Source organism: Herpailurus yagouaroundi, unplaced genomic scaffold (assembly GCF_014898765.1).
Source record: "Herpailurus yagouaroundi ecotype Mexico unplaced genomic scaffold, PumYag 141, whole genome shotgun sequence".
NCBI lineage: Eukaryota > Metazoa > Chordata > Mammalia > Carnivora > Felidae > Herpailurus > Herpailurus yagouaroundi.
Genome location: NW_024412396.1, coordinates 29,976,896 through 29,992,828, shown reverse-complemented (window position 1 = coordinate 29,992,828; position 15,933 = coordinate 29,976,896). Strand labels below are relative to the sequence as shown.

General features: G+C 38.9%; 1 long non-coding RNA gene across 1 annotated transcript; it reads right to left on the bottom strand.

The window, feature by feature from the left end:
• Nucleotides 1-9,713: 9,713 nt before the first annotated feature.
• Nucleotides 9,714-12,017, bottom strand: LOC121031290 (uncharacterized). The gene is made up of 2 exons (XR_005790650.1): nucleotides 11,946-12,017; nucleotides 9,714-10,249 (listed from the first exon to the last, which is right to left on the bottom strand). It is a non-coding gene; the product is annotated as an uncharacterized LOC121031290 (long non-coding RNA).
• Between the last annotated feature and the right edge of the window lie 3,916 nt (nucleotides 12,018-15,933).

The window sequence follows — 15,933 nt, the reverse complement described above, 5'->3', positions numbered from 1 at the left end:
TGAAAAGGGGCAGTTTATGAGTTTTATGAATCTAGTTTTTATCCAGATAAAGAACTATGGAATATGAATATGTAAGGACATTATAGCAGCAAGAGACATTTTGAACTGGCTGGGCCTAAATGTATTAAAAGGCAATGTGTCCATGGGAAAATACATTAAGATTGGGAAGTATAGCCTAATTTTTTTATAATTAAACTTATTGGTAATTCAGGCATACCTGTAGGACATAAGTCAATACTAAAACATGATTTTGCCTCATTTATTCATATAAATATGTAGAGTAAATCTTATATTCTCATGGATAATTTACATCCTATAGATTCACTTTGTACACTGGCACACTCTGGCCCAAGGAAAGAAGTATTTACAGATAGTATTTCCTCAAGGAAAGAAGTATTTACAGATTATCACAGAACCTACAGAGACTTGAAAACAGTCTGTTCACAAAGACTTTGATTGGTCAGGTAGTAATAGTTGGGCTTGCACAGAAGACTTTTCATTGGTGAAATAATTCTTAGCTCAACTTGCAGAAAAATGTAGCATACAATTAAGAGAAACCGAGGAACAAACAGACAATGTCAATTAAGGTCTTTTGTGCCTTTTTGCAACATAGATCTGTGTGGAAACCAGGTAGTTTTGTTGGACGAAGCTACTGTGTTGGAGATGGAAGACATTCCGCTGTTGCCCTTTGCAAAACACAGTTCTGATTATGTCCTTCTTCTGAGTAAAGCCTTTGCTGATCTCCACTTCCTACATAACCAAACCCAATTCCTGGGATCCAAGGCCATATCTATTGCCTACACTGCCCTACTCGCTAGCAGTGAGACCTGAAGACTACCACTTAATATTCCCAAGCCTCAGCTCCCTCAGCCCTAAAATGGATTCTCAATAGTGCCTGCCTCCTTTGGAGGTTGTGCCAGTCAGGGTCCAGTCAGGAAGACAGAAACCACTCTTGTATTTCCAAGGAAATTCAATGCGGTACTTGGGGTAAACAGGTGAGGGAAGGGTTGAGGCCAAACAGGTAAGGCAACCCTGAGGTTTGCAACAATAGAAAGCTACCACCTCTCCTAGAACTGGAAGAACATATTCCAGAATGTAGGATCCAGCCCCACCCTGGAGTACCAGATCATCGAACAGAACAGGGAAGTGGGCTATGAGCAGAAGCTAGGGCCAGAGAGGAGATGCAGCTGTTGTGGAAGACCGGAGACAGTGAGAGAAAGAGAAATACCCTGAATTCCCTCTCTCTCCTCGCCAGCGTCTTCTTTTGAACTCTCATTGGCCACCAATTAGCAATCAAACCTGGGAATTGTGACCTCCTATGATACTACCCAGAGCCAGGGGAAGGGAAAGAATGGATTAAGAACAAAAAGCAAATGACCAGTAGTGTGGTTGGAAGAACAAAATGCAATCGCCCTGAAAGCCTGTGACCCAGTGCCTATACATAATAAATACTCAATAAGCTGTAATAGTTAGGAATATTATTATTTTTGCCTATTTTTTTGTTTTTAATACTCAACGTGATATTGCAATATAGGCCCATTTCTTCTTTTCCATTTTTTATTGAAGTATAGTTAACATGCTATGTTATATCAATTGCAGCTGTGCAACATATCGATTTAATAATTCTACACATTACTCAATGTTCACCATAAGTGTAGTTACCATCTGTCACCATACAGTGTTATTACAGTATTGTTGGGTATATTTCCTCTGCTGTGCTTTTCACCTCTGTGACTTTATTTTATAACTGGAAGTTTGTAGCTCTTACTTATCTCTATCTACTTGCCCATCCCTGCCACCTACCTCCCCTCTGGCAACCACCAGTACTCCATATTTAAGAGTGTTTGTTTGTTCATTTTGTTTTTTATATTCCACATATAAGTGAAATCATATGGTCTTTATCTTTCTCTAATTTCTTTCACTTGTAAAATACCCTCCAGGTCCATCTGTGTTGCCACATGGCAAGATCTTATTTCTTTTTTATAACTGAGTAATATTCCACTGTACATGTATATTATATCATCTTTATCCATTCATCTATGGATGGACACTTAGATTGCTTCTATATCTGGGCTATTATAAATAATGTTGCACTAAACATAGGGGTGCATATACAATTTTTAATTAGTGTTTCCATTTTCTTCAGGTACATCGCCAGAAGGGAATTACAGGATCATACGTTACCTTTATTTTTAATTTCTGAGGAACTTCCATGCTGTCTTCCACAGTGGTTGGACCAATTTGCATTCCCACCAACAGTGCACCAGGGTTCCCTTTTTCCACATCCTCACCAACACTTGTTGTTTGTTGTCTTTTTGATGCTAGCCATTCTGATAGGTGTGAGGTGAGATCTCATTATGGCTTTGATTTGTATTTCCCTGATGATTAGTGATGTTGAGCATCTTTTCATATGTGTCTGTTAGCCATCTGTATGTCTTCTTTGACAAAAAAAGTATCTATTCAGGTCTTCTACCCGTTTTTTTAATCAGGCTATTTCTTTTTTCAGTGTTGTATAAGTGCTTTATATATTTTGGATATTAATCCCTTATCAAAATTACCATTTGTAAATATCTTCTCCCATTTGGTAGGTTGCTTTTTGGTTTATGGATGTTTGTTGAAAGTTTTTTTTTTTTAAATTACTAACTCAATTTCATTACTACTAATTGACGTGTTCAAATTTCCTATTTCTTCCTGATTCAGTTTTAGGTGATGGTATGTTTCTAAAAATTTGTCTACTTTTTATAGGTTGTCTGTTTGTTGGCATGAAATTTTTCACGATATTCCCTTATAATCCTTTGTATTTCTGTCATGTTGGTTGTTATTTCTCCTCCTTTATTTCTGATTTTATTTATTTGAGTCCTCTCCCTTTTCTTCTTTATGAGTCTAAAGGTTTGTCGATATTTTATATCTTCCCAGAGAACCAGTTCTTGATTTCTTTGATTTTTAAAAAAATTTTTCTGTGTTTTACTTATTTAAAGTTTATTTTGAGAGGGGACAGAGAAAAAGCACATGTACGTGCAAGTGGGGGAGGGGCAGAGAGAGGGAGAGAGAATCCCAAACAGGTTCTGTACTGAGCACGGAGTCCACCTTGGGGCTCAATCTCACAACAATGAGATCATGACCTGAGCCAATATCAAAAGTTGACTATTCAACTGACTGAGCCACCCAGATGCCCCTATTTTATTTATTTTTGCACTAATATTTTTATTTTCCTCATTTTACTAGCTTTGGGCTTTGTTCTTTTCTAGCTCCTTTAGGTATAAGGCTAGGTTATGTATTTGAAATTTTTCTTGTTTTTAGAGGTAGGCCTATATCACTATAAATTTTCCTCTTAGAACTGCTTTTGGGAGCACCTGGCTGGCTCAGTCAGTGAAGTATGTGACTCTTGATCTTGGGGCTGTAAGTTCAAGCCCTAAATTGGACCTAGAGATTACTTAAAAATAAAATATATTTTTTTAAAAAACTGCCTTTGCTGTGTCCCAAAGATTTTGGACTGTTATGTTTTCATTTTCATTTGTCTCCATGTATTTGTTGTTTACTAGCATCTTATTTAGCCTCCATGTGTTTTTGTTCTTTCCAGATATTTTCTTATCCTTGATTACTAGTTTCACACCATTGTGGTCAGATACTTGATATGATTTCAGTCTTCTTAAGTTTACTGAGACTTGTGATATGGCTTAACATGTGATCTATCCTGGAGAGTTTTCCATGTGTAGCTGAAAAAAAAATGTGTATTCTGCTTTTTTTGGAGGTAATGTTCTGTATATATCTGTTGGGTCCATCTGGTCTAATGTGTCATTCAAAGTCACTGCTTTCTTGTTGATGTTCTGTCTGGATGATCTATCCATGGATGTAAGTGGGGTGTTAAAGTCTTCTATTAGTATTGTATCACTGTCGATTTCTCCCTTTATGTCTGTTACTATTTACTTTATATAGTTAAGTTCTCTGTTAGGAATATTATCAGGGTGGATTTCCTGGATTCATTTTCCACTTCTCATCCTGACCCCACTTTTCCAGTCACTCTAAGGCCCCATGCTTGTGCACATACTGTTTACTCTTCAAGGGAGCTCTTCCTCTTTTTTCTCTACCAGTTGACTCCCAGAATATGTAAGAGCAGAGCTCCCCCAGAATTCCAGCCTATTCATTGGCAAATTTCACAGCTTGGGCCTACTCATGTTGCTGGGCTTACTGTGGTTTAAGACCTTGGCCAGCCACCACCTAGCAACCAAATGCATTGCCATCCCCAGGATTACTCAGAAAGGCCTCTACGCTAGAGTTTCCTGTATTTCTCCCTAGACCATAGATACTTGGCCTTCAGAAGGTAGCATTCTTGGGTGTGGTTCTCCTTCCTCTGTCATGACTTCCCAAGTTTAGCTCATTTATGCCTAATTCCACTTAACACTCAAGGGAAGAAATAGGAAAAATAGGGAAGGGTTATTGTGGTGGGCAACACGGTTTCATTCCACTAGGGCCCCTCTCAGAAAGCATGGGAAACACACCTTAAATTTCCCAACAAAGTACAGAAACTTGAGAGTTTAAAAAAAATTTTTTTTAAGTTTATTTATTTATTTTGAGAGAGAGAGAGCACAAGTGGGGTAGGGGCAGAGGGAGACGGAGAGAGAGTTCCAAGCAGGCTCCACCCTGTCAGTGCAGAGCCCTACATGGGACTCAAACTCATGAACCGTGAGATCATGACCTGAGCCCAGATCACTAGTCAGACACATAACCGACTGAGCCACCCAGGTGCCCCAGAAATTTGAGGTTTTCATCCACCCATTCCCAGTTCCCACTGATGTGAGGTCACTCTTTGGGGTAGCTTGCCTGATCATCTAGGGGTTAGCTCTTAAGTGACCCTGGTAGAATCTTTAACAAAAAAGACTTAGTAGATACAATATTGTTGAAGCATATAGAGAGTACTTTAGAATAAAATTACTAATTATAGGTCATTATTATATTTGTATTCTATTGCTATTGTAATAAACTGATGCAAATTTAAAGGCTTAAATAATATAAATTTATTATCTTAGGGATCTGTAGCCTATAGATCCCTAAGATAATAGAAGTCCAGCACAGTTCCCACTGAGCTAAAATCAAAGTATCAACAACAGTACATTCTTTTTTGGAGGAGGGGAGAATATTTTGATTGTCTTCTCCAGATTTCAGAAACTGTCTACAATCCTTAGTTCATGGCCCCATTTTTCCATCTTTAAAGCCATTATGTTGTATCTCTCTGACCATTTCTCCATAGTCCTATCTCCTTCTTGTCTTTAAAGGACCCGTGTGATTAGATTGGTTCCACCTGGATAATCCAGGGTACTCTCCCACCTCAAGATTCTTAACCTTAATCATATCTGCAAAGTCCCTTTTTCCATATAATGTAACATATTTACACATTCTGGAGATTGGGACATGACCATCTTTGGAGGGCCATTATTCCGCTTACCACAATTATATAAGAATTTTTACAATATTCTTTTTTTAAATTTTTTAAACGTTTATTTATTATTAAGAGACAGAGAGAGAGAGAGACAGAGCATGAGCATGGGAGGGGCAGAGAGAGGAGGAGACACAGAATCCGAAGCAGGCTCCAGGCTCTGAACCGTCAGCAGGGCTCGAATTTACAAACCACGAGATTATGACCTGAGCCCAAGTCAGACACTTAACCGACTGAGCCACCCATGCTCCCCTACAATATTCTTATTAATTGATTTGATCAGCATAAAGCGTAAGAATATATGAACAACTTTTGCAATGTTTGTTTACTTTTGACAGAGAGAGAGAGAGAGAGAGAGAGAGAGAGACAGACAGAGCATGAGTGGGGGAGGGGCAGAGAGAGGGAGACACAGAATCTGAAACAGGCTCCAGGCTCTGAGCTGTTGGCACAGAGCCCCACTCAGGGCTCAAACTCACGGGCCACGAGATCATGACCTGAGCTGAAGTTGGAGGCTTAACCGACTGAGCCACCCAGGTGCTCCTAGAATACCTCTTTAGACTGCAAGTGAAGTACCAACAATCTACCCTTCCTGACAGGAGAACGAGCATTTAAGCATACCTCTACCAAAGCCTAGGCTGCCCTTCCCCAATTCCCCCATCCCAACACAAAGGACCTTTAGACACACTAATAGGTAGACAAATCCATTGACCCAATATAGATATATCATCAGCAATTATGAGTGATTCTGCTTTCTCATCTGGACACAGCATCCAGAAACTCTAAAACAAAGATGTTAGTTCTTCTATGCTACTGCAGGACTCCAGAACCTGAAAGGTTTTATTCTATGTCATCACTCCAATCAATTATTTATTGGCATCTTCAGGAACTATGGTAAGCAGAGAGATCAAATGGTAAGCAAGACAGATCCTCATAAAGTTTCCTTTCTGGTAAGAAGATATATAGTTAAACTAGCCATTTTTTAAAAAACTAAATTAGGTACTATGATAGGAGAACTTAATAGAAGAGCTAACCTAATCTCTAATGGGTCAGAAAGAGCTTTGTTGAGGACAGGACATTCCGGCAAGGAAGACGGAAAGTGAGAGTGTCCCAGGCAGCTACCACGTGAACGCCCATGGTTTTCCCTTTCCCTTTCTCTTCCTTCAGTATTGTTAACTGCCAGGGCTTCTGCTGCCCACTGAGCCAGGTAGGATGCCTCAGTCTGACCTCTGCTTCTGCTCCACCATCAAGAACACCTCAAGACTCAACTCATGATCCCAAACTTAATCATCTTTTTCCGGGCTAAGTGTAATTGCAATTTAAATAGTCTTCAAAAATATTACACTATGATTTGTCATTGGGGGAAAAAAAAGTATTGTATATACAGAAAGGCATAAAAATAATGCAATAGAATGTAAATTTGATACAAGGAAGGCAAAACTTGTAGTTGGATCGATTATTCCAAGTCTTATTTTGTTGCAAAACAACAGCCAAGTGCTGTAATATCCCTACAAAAGTAAGATATTGATATGTCACTGAAATTAGGTTACATTATTTTACTGACATTCTTGTGAAATGATCATCACTTGTCAAGCATTGTGATTAAAGGCAAGAGAAATCCCAAATCGCTTGATGTAGATAAAAGATATTTCACTGCAATCCAAGGGTGGTATGATCAATTCATGCCTTCCACAGAACTGTCAGATTAGGGCATTGTGTCATAGTCTCAAGGTACACAAAATAATAGTGTGTCTTAACAATCATAGCCTCTTCAAATTGATAAAATACAATAGTATTAAAACCAGGCTTTGTTGTTGACAGAAAAGAAATTTTTTAAAAAAATTTTTAGCCTCCTTTAGTATTCCAAGATTCAAACTTGGTGCCCTAGATCATGAGCTAATTACATGTTTTACTAAAACACGTAAAGAGGAAATAGAAAGTCTATCCCTCCTTTAAAAGCACTGTGAAAAGAGAAAGATATGGCTGTAGGAAGAACAGGTGGTAAAAATGTATATAGTGATCACTCCCCTCCTAGTAAAAATCCTAAAGAGAGATGTGTTAGCTTAAGAAGGGAGGTGAGGGCATGGTATGAGGGACTTTCCCCCACTTCTAAAAACAGTAGTCTGAAAGGAAATCCCCATAATGGTTGCAGTATGGTTAAACCAAAGGAAATTCTGAATCCAAGGCCTCCCTCTGCGGCCATGTGATATGGGAGCTACCAAAAGTTTCAAAATTTTCCATTTGGTTTTGGGGCACCTGGATAGCTCTGTCGGTTGAGCTTCTGACTCTGGTTCAGGTCATGATCTTGTGGTCCATGAGTTCGCATCGGGCTTGCTGCTGTCAGCACAGAGCCTGCTTCAGATCCTCTGTCCCCCTTCCCCTCTCTCTCTGCCCCAACCCCACTGGCACTCACTCTCTCTCTCTCAAAAATAAATAAACCTTAAAAATATATACCTTTAACAAAAAAAGTTTCCATTTGCTTTAGAAAAGTAAATGGTGCATGCAGGCAAGCCTATGGTAGTTGTCTTAATAAGGCCAGGTAACCCTGTAGCTTGGAGCAGAAGGGTAGATATTCCTAACTTGGGTCCAATTAGGAGTCACAGCCAGATATCTGAACTCAACACACCAGGGAGGACCATAGAGCCCTATGTGAGCAAAAAGAAGAGATCGAGAGTTTACCAGCCGCTGAGTTAAGCCACAGATGTGTTAGGATGAGCAGTGGCCAGAAATAAAAGGGCATTATCTCTACATAGATTGGTGAGGATTAAAGAGAAGCCCGTGGGCACCATGTAGACCCAAGGCCTGTAAGTACCTCCATATACATAGTTACCAGCTTGTGGAAGAGAAGGGAAAAGAGAGGAAATTTGGGAAGGGAGGGAGGGAGGGAGGGAGAAAGGAAGGAAGGAAGGAAGGAAGTGAAAAGAAAGAAAAAACACTTTAAATTCTTAAATTGGACTTAGTTGACTGAATTTGTTTCTTTCCTCATATTCAATTTTTTTTCGTAAATAATTATCTTTATATATTGCTTGAAATTTGCTTATTTCCCTTGAGACCATATCCTAGAGATGTTTCAGTGTCAGTACAAAGAGACCTACCTCATTCTTTTTAACTACGAAATGTTATTTCATTCAATACAATAATTTATTTAACTAGCATCCTAAGGAAAGAGGGTTAAGTGGTATCACACATTTTTCCCTAAACAAGTACAACAGCAGCTCACATCCTTGGGAAGCACCATTTCTGCATCGAACTCAAGTGCCTGGTGCTTTCCCCTCACCTTTTTCAGCTCTCTTCTCAATTCCTCATTGAGAAATAAATCAGGGCCCACCAGACCCAGCAGGGAACATAACTTAAACTCAGGTTTGGCTTCCTGCTATCAGAAGTTGTAGGTCAGGGTGGGTGATGGGTATTGAGGAGGGCACCTTTTGGGATGAGCCCTGGGTGTTGTATGGAAACCAATTTGACAATAAACTTCATATACTGAAAAAAAAAAAAAAAAGAAGTTGTAGGTCAAAGTTACTGGAAATTTTCAGTGGCCCGGTCATCCTCATAATCATCATAATTGTGCTTACTATGGTGCCAGGCATGGAGTTATACCTTCATCTATATTTCCTCATTGAATGGTTGGGAAATACCTGGCTGGCTCAGAGCAATTAAGCAGGATTAATTAATTATATACTGGGAGACTCACGCAAATCCCCCTCCCAAAATGGGTTTCCTAACAACCTGAGTTTCCCTAGCCATCCTTTCAGGGTGTGCCTCCCACAAGGAACAAAAATCAATATATCAGCCTCTACCATTATCTCTCCACATACTTTAGAGTTGCCTAATAGACACAAAATCAAGTCGGTTTCTCTGGGGCCCTCCCAATTATCCAGGGTTCTATAGCAAAGCAATCTCCTTTGCTGCAATAGGTCTAAACTGTAGCTTCAGGGTGTTAACTCTGGGGATGCAGACCATGGTTACTAAAAGACTTTATATATCCTTCGTTGCTTGCCCACATGGCTATGACATGCCCTAGACATGAGGCAATACAACGTTTTAAATAAGAAACACTCTAGGGGCGCCTGGGTGGCTTGGTCGGTTAAGCGTCCGACGTCGGCTCAGGTCATGATCTCACGGTCTGTGAGTTCGAGCCCCGTGTCGGGCTCTGTGCTGACCGCTCAGAGCCTGGAGCCTGTTTCAGATTCTGTGTCTCCCTCTCTCTCTGCCCCTCCTGCATTCATGCTCTGTCTCTGTCTCAAAAATAAATAAACGTTAAAAAAAAAAAAGGAACACTCTAGCAGGATTTAAAAATAATTTATTATTACTTATTGATAGCATCAAACTAAAATGATTAAATACATGCATTAGAAGTTACTGTGGCAAATGCTTTTCATCAGTTGGTTTACATTAACATTAATTATGAATTATTCCAAGCAATTTGGATTTGGGGTTTATTTTCTTCCTGTATGCGTATTAATTTTTTATCCCAACTATTTTGATGCTCTTCATTAAGATAAATTCTTTTTTGTTGTTGCTGTCATTCTTGTATTCCAAAAGACAAGGCTCCAGAGAATAAATATAAATAAAAGTGGACTAGTGCCTTATTCATTGTAGTAGTTACCATCTTGAGGTACCAATTTCTGTATTAGTTGTGTTAACAGCAGCTATAACAATTTCAAAGTCTATGCTGGCTTGATGTATTAGAATTTATTTCTTACTCGTGTCACTTGTAAGCAGTAGTGTGGGATTGGAGTGGTGGTTCCGTTCTATACATTCATTCAGGATCCAGGGCTGTGGCAGGGTCTACCATCTGTACCACGAGGTCTGCTAGGGCTTAGACGTCCAGGAAAAGAGAGAAAAAGATATATCAGAGGTTTTTTGGACCAGGCCCACAAGTGGAGTACATCACACATGCCCTCATTCCACTGGGAAGAATTTGTTCATTGGCAACCCCTATAAATTTGATGAAATGAAAGCAGTCTCCAAAATTCTGTATACCGACTACAACTACATCTACTCAAATGTTCACAGGAAAATAAAATATTGTAGAAAAAGTGCTAATAATTTAAAAACAGTTATAATGATGATCATTTAATGGTTGCCTGAGATGGGCTAGGCGAAGTGCTAACAGGTTTACACATAGTGTCTCTGATGCTTATCCTGTAAGACAGATGTTACCTGTAGCAGACAGAGTTAGTTGCTAACAGATCTCAGCAGAGAAAACGGATCCCAACCCCATTCCCACACAAAATCACGAGTTGATGGGGCCAAATACGGCCAATGAGACAAGAGAAAGTGAGCCAGGGACCTTGTGAGAAAGAGTTTCTTTCATATAAAAGAGCCTTATAAGGAGAAAGTCCCATTGCCCCCAACTCCTTGCTTTTCTGCTCTGGACATGATTATGTGAGGTAATGTTTTTGAGCTAAGTGGCCATCTCGGGGTCATGATCTGACTAGCCTAATAATGAAAAAACAATATATTCAAGATGATAAAGAAAAAGTAAGTAAGTAGATAGATAGATAATAAATTAATTAATTAATTAATTTAGAAAAAGAGAGCTTGGACCCTTGATGATGTTGTTAATCTGCTACATCACTTCTGCAGTAGCTTATCTTTAGACTTCTTTTTAAGTGATATAATTTACTGTCTTTATTGCTTAAGCCACATTTGGTTGAGTGTTCTGTATTTCAGTTGAAGATAATCCCAAACTTTATCTTTTCTTTATAGGCCTCATAGTGAGCTCATAAGAAGCAGTACTGAGATATAAAACCAGGTTGTTCTAGCTCTGAGATCCAAGAATTTTATACCACAATACAGTGAAATCAAGGCACTGCCCCCTGCCCCCATCACCCCACATATATGCTGTAGTAAAGGAATGAGAGAATTTGTGATTTTGCTGCAAGTTATTTGTTACACACACACACACCACACACACACACACACACGTGTGCTTTCAGCAGCCATAACCAACAAAAGTCATTTGCCTCTCATTCCTTGTGACTCTTATGTACCGATCAACTTCCCTCGTTAATTTGACAAAAGATTTTTTTTTTAATTTTTTTTTTCAACATTTATTTATTTTTTGGGACAGAGAGAGACAGAGCATGAACGGGGAAGGGGCAGAGAGAGAGGGAGACACAGAATCGGAAACAGGCTCCAGGCTCTGAGCCATCAGCCCAGAGCCCGATGCGGGGCTCGAACTCACGGACCGCGAGATCGTGACCTGGCTGAAGTCGGACGCTCAACCGACTGCGCCACCCAGGCGCCCCAACAAAAGATTTTTCTACTGTAGGTGTTTACAAAATGTCTATAAATATTATTCCCTCTTGGCCTGTCTCTTGATACAGAGCTCTTCTAGGTAGATGTTTGGGGAAGGAGTGGTATCCCCCAAATATGTGTTTTTCTGGGTTTGTTTCTGACTGCGTGAAAAAAATCACTTGGTTTCATCAAGTTCAATGAATTGTACTTGAACCTTTATTTTATCCAATGTATTAAATCACTATATACATGTTTGGGTTTGAAAGTATACCTTGTCCAATGCAGTCCTTTATTTCCATTTGAAATCCCCCAGCTGTTTGCTTTAAAAAGTAAACAGTTTGATAGAAATCTAAAATGGTGGCAGCTCTTTCTGCCCATGGATCCTGTCCTCTTGCTTTAATAAAAACATATTTTTGCACTGAAAAAGAAAAAGGAAAAGAAATCTAAGATAGTAACAAGAAGTACATAATTGAAAACTGTCTGTACTGCCAAAATCACCTTCAGACAGACTCCTACCCACTTTGTGTCTGTGTAACACATTTTTCACTTTTCATCTTCTTCGTGCTACATAAAACAAACTTCCTCCCTCTGGTTACAGGGCTCTGTGACACAGGTCTCTTTTGTTCCCATTTAATATCTACTCCCACTTAACTAGAACACAAGAGGTGAGAGGCGTAGAGACCAGAACATCATGTAGAGAAGATATTATGTTGTTCATCTAGAAAAGAAAAAAAAAAAGAACACTTTGTTATTTAAGTCCAATGTCTTAACCTCAAGGAGATCTATTGGAGGAGCCCATCTAAGATTAGAAACTGCGTGGGGTATTTTGGACCTATGCAATCAAACACCATGTGACGAGCTTCTATACATCTTCTGCTGCTACCTGTTGTAGCAGAGAAGCCACGGGAGAGGTGAATTCCCCACCCATAAAAACATGTACTACTCCTTAGAGGAGCAATCAAGCTCCTGTAACCAGTCTGCAAAAGCGGAATGCATGTGTGAACTTTCTGAGTCTCTCCTCTAAATCCAGGGAGTTAACATGTACCCTCAGTCCAAAGTCTAAAATTGTAAAATAGAAAGACATGATTTCAATTTTTACCTTATGCACTGGTCAATGAAACCAAATCATACAGAAGGAGAGAGAAAAACACAGCTCTTACAGGTTGAAACAAAGCGCCTCAGAAAGAATCGGTGCAAAAGAATCCAACCTAAAAATTTGGGCACTCGGCTTCTAGTTCCTGCTCCTTAACTCACAGGCATTGCATCCTTCGGGAAAACATTTAACTTTTCTGACTAGTCTCCATGTTCTCGTATGTCAAACGATGGTTGTGATAATAACAGGTTCATACTAGGCTTCGTGGTTATAAGCTGCTTTTACACACTTTGATGTAAGAACTCTGTGAAGTCGGTGAGACAAACATTATTATCCCCATTTTAGAGATGAGGAATTCAGGGAGTTTAAGTGAGTTGGCTGGAGTTCATGCAACTGCTAAACTGTAAGGCAATATTCAAATGTAGGTCTTCTAAGTCTGAAACCAATGACCTTTCTCGCAAGCCCTAAAGAACAGGAAGATCCCCAACATGATTCAAAACCTATGATGCTATAATCAAAATTCCAAGAAAGTAAGACTGAATTATTTGTGTGTATATACAGACATGAGGTCCTTGGTTTTCATTTTCTTTTTCTTACCTGTTTCATTCTTAGGACAGAAGGCCAAAGAAGTGAAGTGAGAATAAGCTGACTTCAGAAGTAAGAGAAGGGACTAGGTAATTACACAGAAAGAAGAGAGAGAGAGTAATGACATGTTTAGGACACAATGAGGGAGCTGCTGAATGCTTCCAAATAAAGAATTTTTATGAGTCAAGTAATTATTTTATTCCAGTAAATCAATCTCCTTTTTCTTCCTTGTGAAAGATGTCTTAAGTATTTAATGAAAGGATTTTTTTTGTTTAATTTCCCCCCCACACCCCCGCTATTCCATCACCAGCAATTTTATCATCTCAAAAGAAAATCCTGCTTTGAATTGAGCTGTGCGACAAAAGCAGTTACTATTACAAAATTTTTCCTCCTTCAGTCATCATCCTTTTGGGATATGCAAAACTGCTGCCTATTCTGAGAGAAAGACCCAGTAAGTGAGATTTGTGACAGTTACGGGATGAAGGGGCTTATAGAACTTATTTCCTTCGTGAACTTACTTGATCTTTTTATATATAAATATAAAAATTCTAAAATGACTTTGAGGCAGCTTGGAGTAAAAGACACACAATTAAGCCATTACAACTGAAATTAAAACAGCCTTTATGTTTCTCTCTATCTTCATTTCTAAGGGAAAGTTAAAGTGATGGCATGTCACTTCCAAAAGCAAATAATAGTAGGAACATATATTTCATTTTAAATACAATTTTTCTTTAATTTGAAAGAGAGAGAGAGAGCATGCACGCAAGTTGGGAGAGGGGCAGAGGGAGGGAGAGAGAGAGAGAGAGAGAAAGAGAGAGAGAGAACCCCAAGCAGTCTCCATGCTCAGTGCAAACCCATAGTGGGGCTTAATCCCACGACCCTGGATCTACCCTGAGCCAAAATCGAGTCAGACACTCACTCAACTGACTGAGCCACCCAGGCACACCTTAAATACAAATTTTAAACTGTATTAAATACAAATTTAATTAAATTTGCTACATCAAATTAAATTAACTAAATACAAATGTAAACTGTATTATTACTTGTTTTACTAACAGTCTACTGGTATGATTGAATAAGCAATTGAAAGCAAATAAGGGTTTTGTTTCTCTGATACCAGCATTTATGTCACCAACTTTATAAAAAAAAAGTAGTAAGTACCTAATTGCAAAAGTCAAAATCCTTAAGGATTATAATTTCTTTAAAAGTTGAATAGACCTGGTCCTTATCATCATGGAACTCAAAACGTCTTATGGGAACCAGAATAGGAACATGAAACCAACCCTAAATTGGATAGCAAAATACTTAAGATAGGTCAAATGAGATGATGGCATCCCTACCATGGTCATCAGGGAAGGCTTTGTAGATGAGCTTTGTTTTTAGCAGCTTTTTAAATAAGGGGAAAGAATGGCTAAGTAGGTTTCTAATATTTATAACACCTTACAAAATAGGCAATATTATCCCCACTTTACCCATAAGGAAACAGATTGAAAGGCCTTCAGTACCTTGTGTAAAATCATGCAGTCAAGAGCCAGCATTCAAACCAAGATACGACTAACCCTATTGCCATTTTTATAACTATATATACAAATGTCTCCAGGGTAGAGAAGACCACTGTTAACTACTAATTGACCCCAAACTGGTAATTTTATTAGAAAGTTGAATGGCCCTGGGGAAAGAGTCTACATTTGGTCAACAAATATTTATTGAACACTTAAATTATTCTAGGTACCACTCAGGTGCCAGAAATAACTGTGAACTGAGACAAGAATGGGACAAGAGAGAAAAGGAAGGAGGGAAGGAACTGATAAGGAAAGGAAAAAGACAGCCATGGTGTGCCTGAGCTGGAAATCTTGATTAAAGGTCCATGTGTGACTTCTGAAACACTAAAGAAGTCCTTCTTCCAGCAATCACTTGACTTTGGCACCTTCCCTGGATCATGAACTTTTCCTGCCCTCTCTCTATATCCACTCCAACCCCACTATCCAACTATCAGGGGAAAGATCAAAGTTACAATCTGGTCTTTCATTGGTTGTAATTAAAGCATTAGTTCATCTTCCTCCTACATAGATTACCACTTTAGTAGGGCCCTATGAAAATGGAAAAGCCACATAAAAAGACCCAGAGGAATGAAGTTGTTAAAATAAAAGAGGGACAATGGAACACATATTTGCGGAAAGGGATGCTCGATCCCTCAAATCACTCCAATTGGATAGCATTCTAATCTTAATATAAATGTTACTGCTTGTAACAAAAGAGCTTACTCTGCTCTTTGACCAAAGGAATACAGTTATAAAAGAAGATCATCTTTTTTTCTGAGTACAGGATTCAATTTGGATTAGTTTGATTCAACAAACATTTATTGAGTCGTACTCTGTTAGACATTATTAGGCATAGGAAACATAGAGGTGAGTAAAGTGCCTGTCTTCAAGAAGATGTCTATAGAGACCGGCCAATAAACCAAAAATCATATGAGAGGCCCTAATGATATACCACTACACATCCGCCAGAATGGCCAGAATTAAAAAGTCTCATAGCAACAAATATTGATGAAGATGTGAAGCAAAACTTTTTGGTGAGC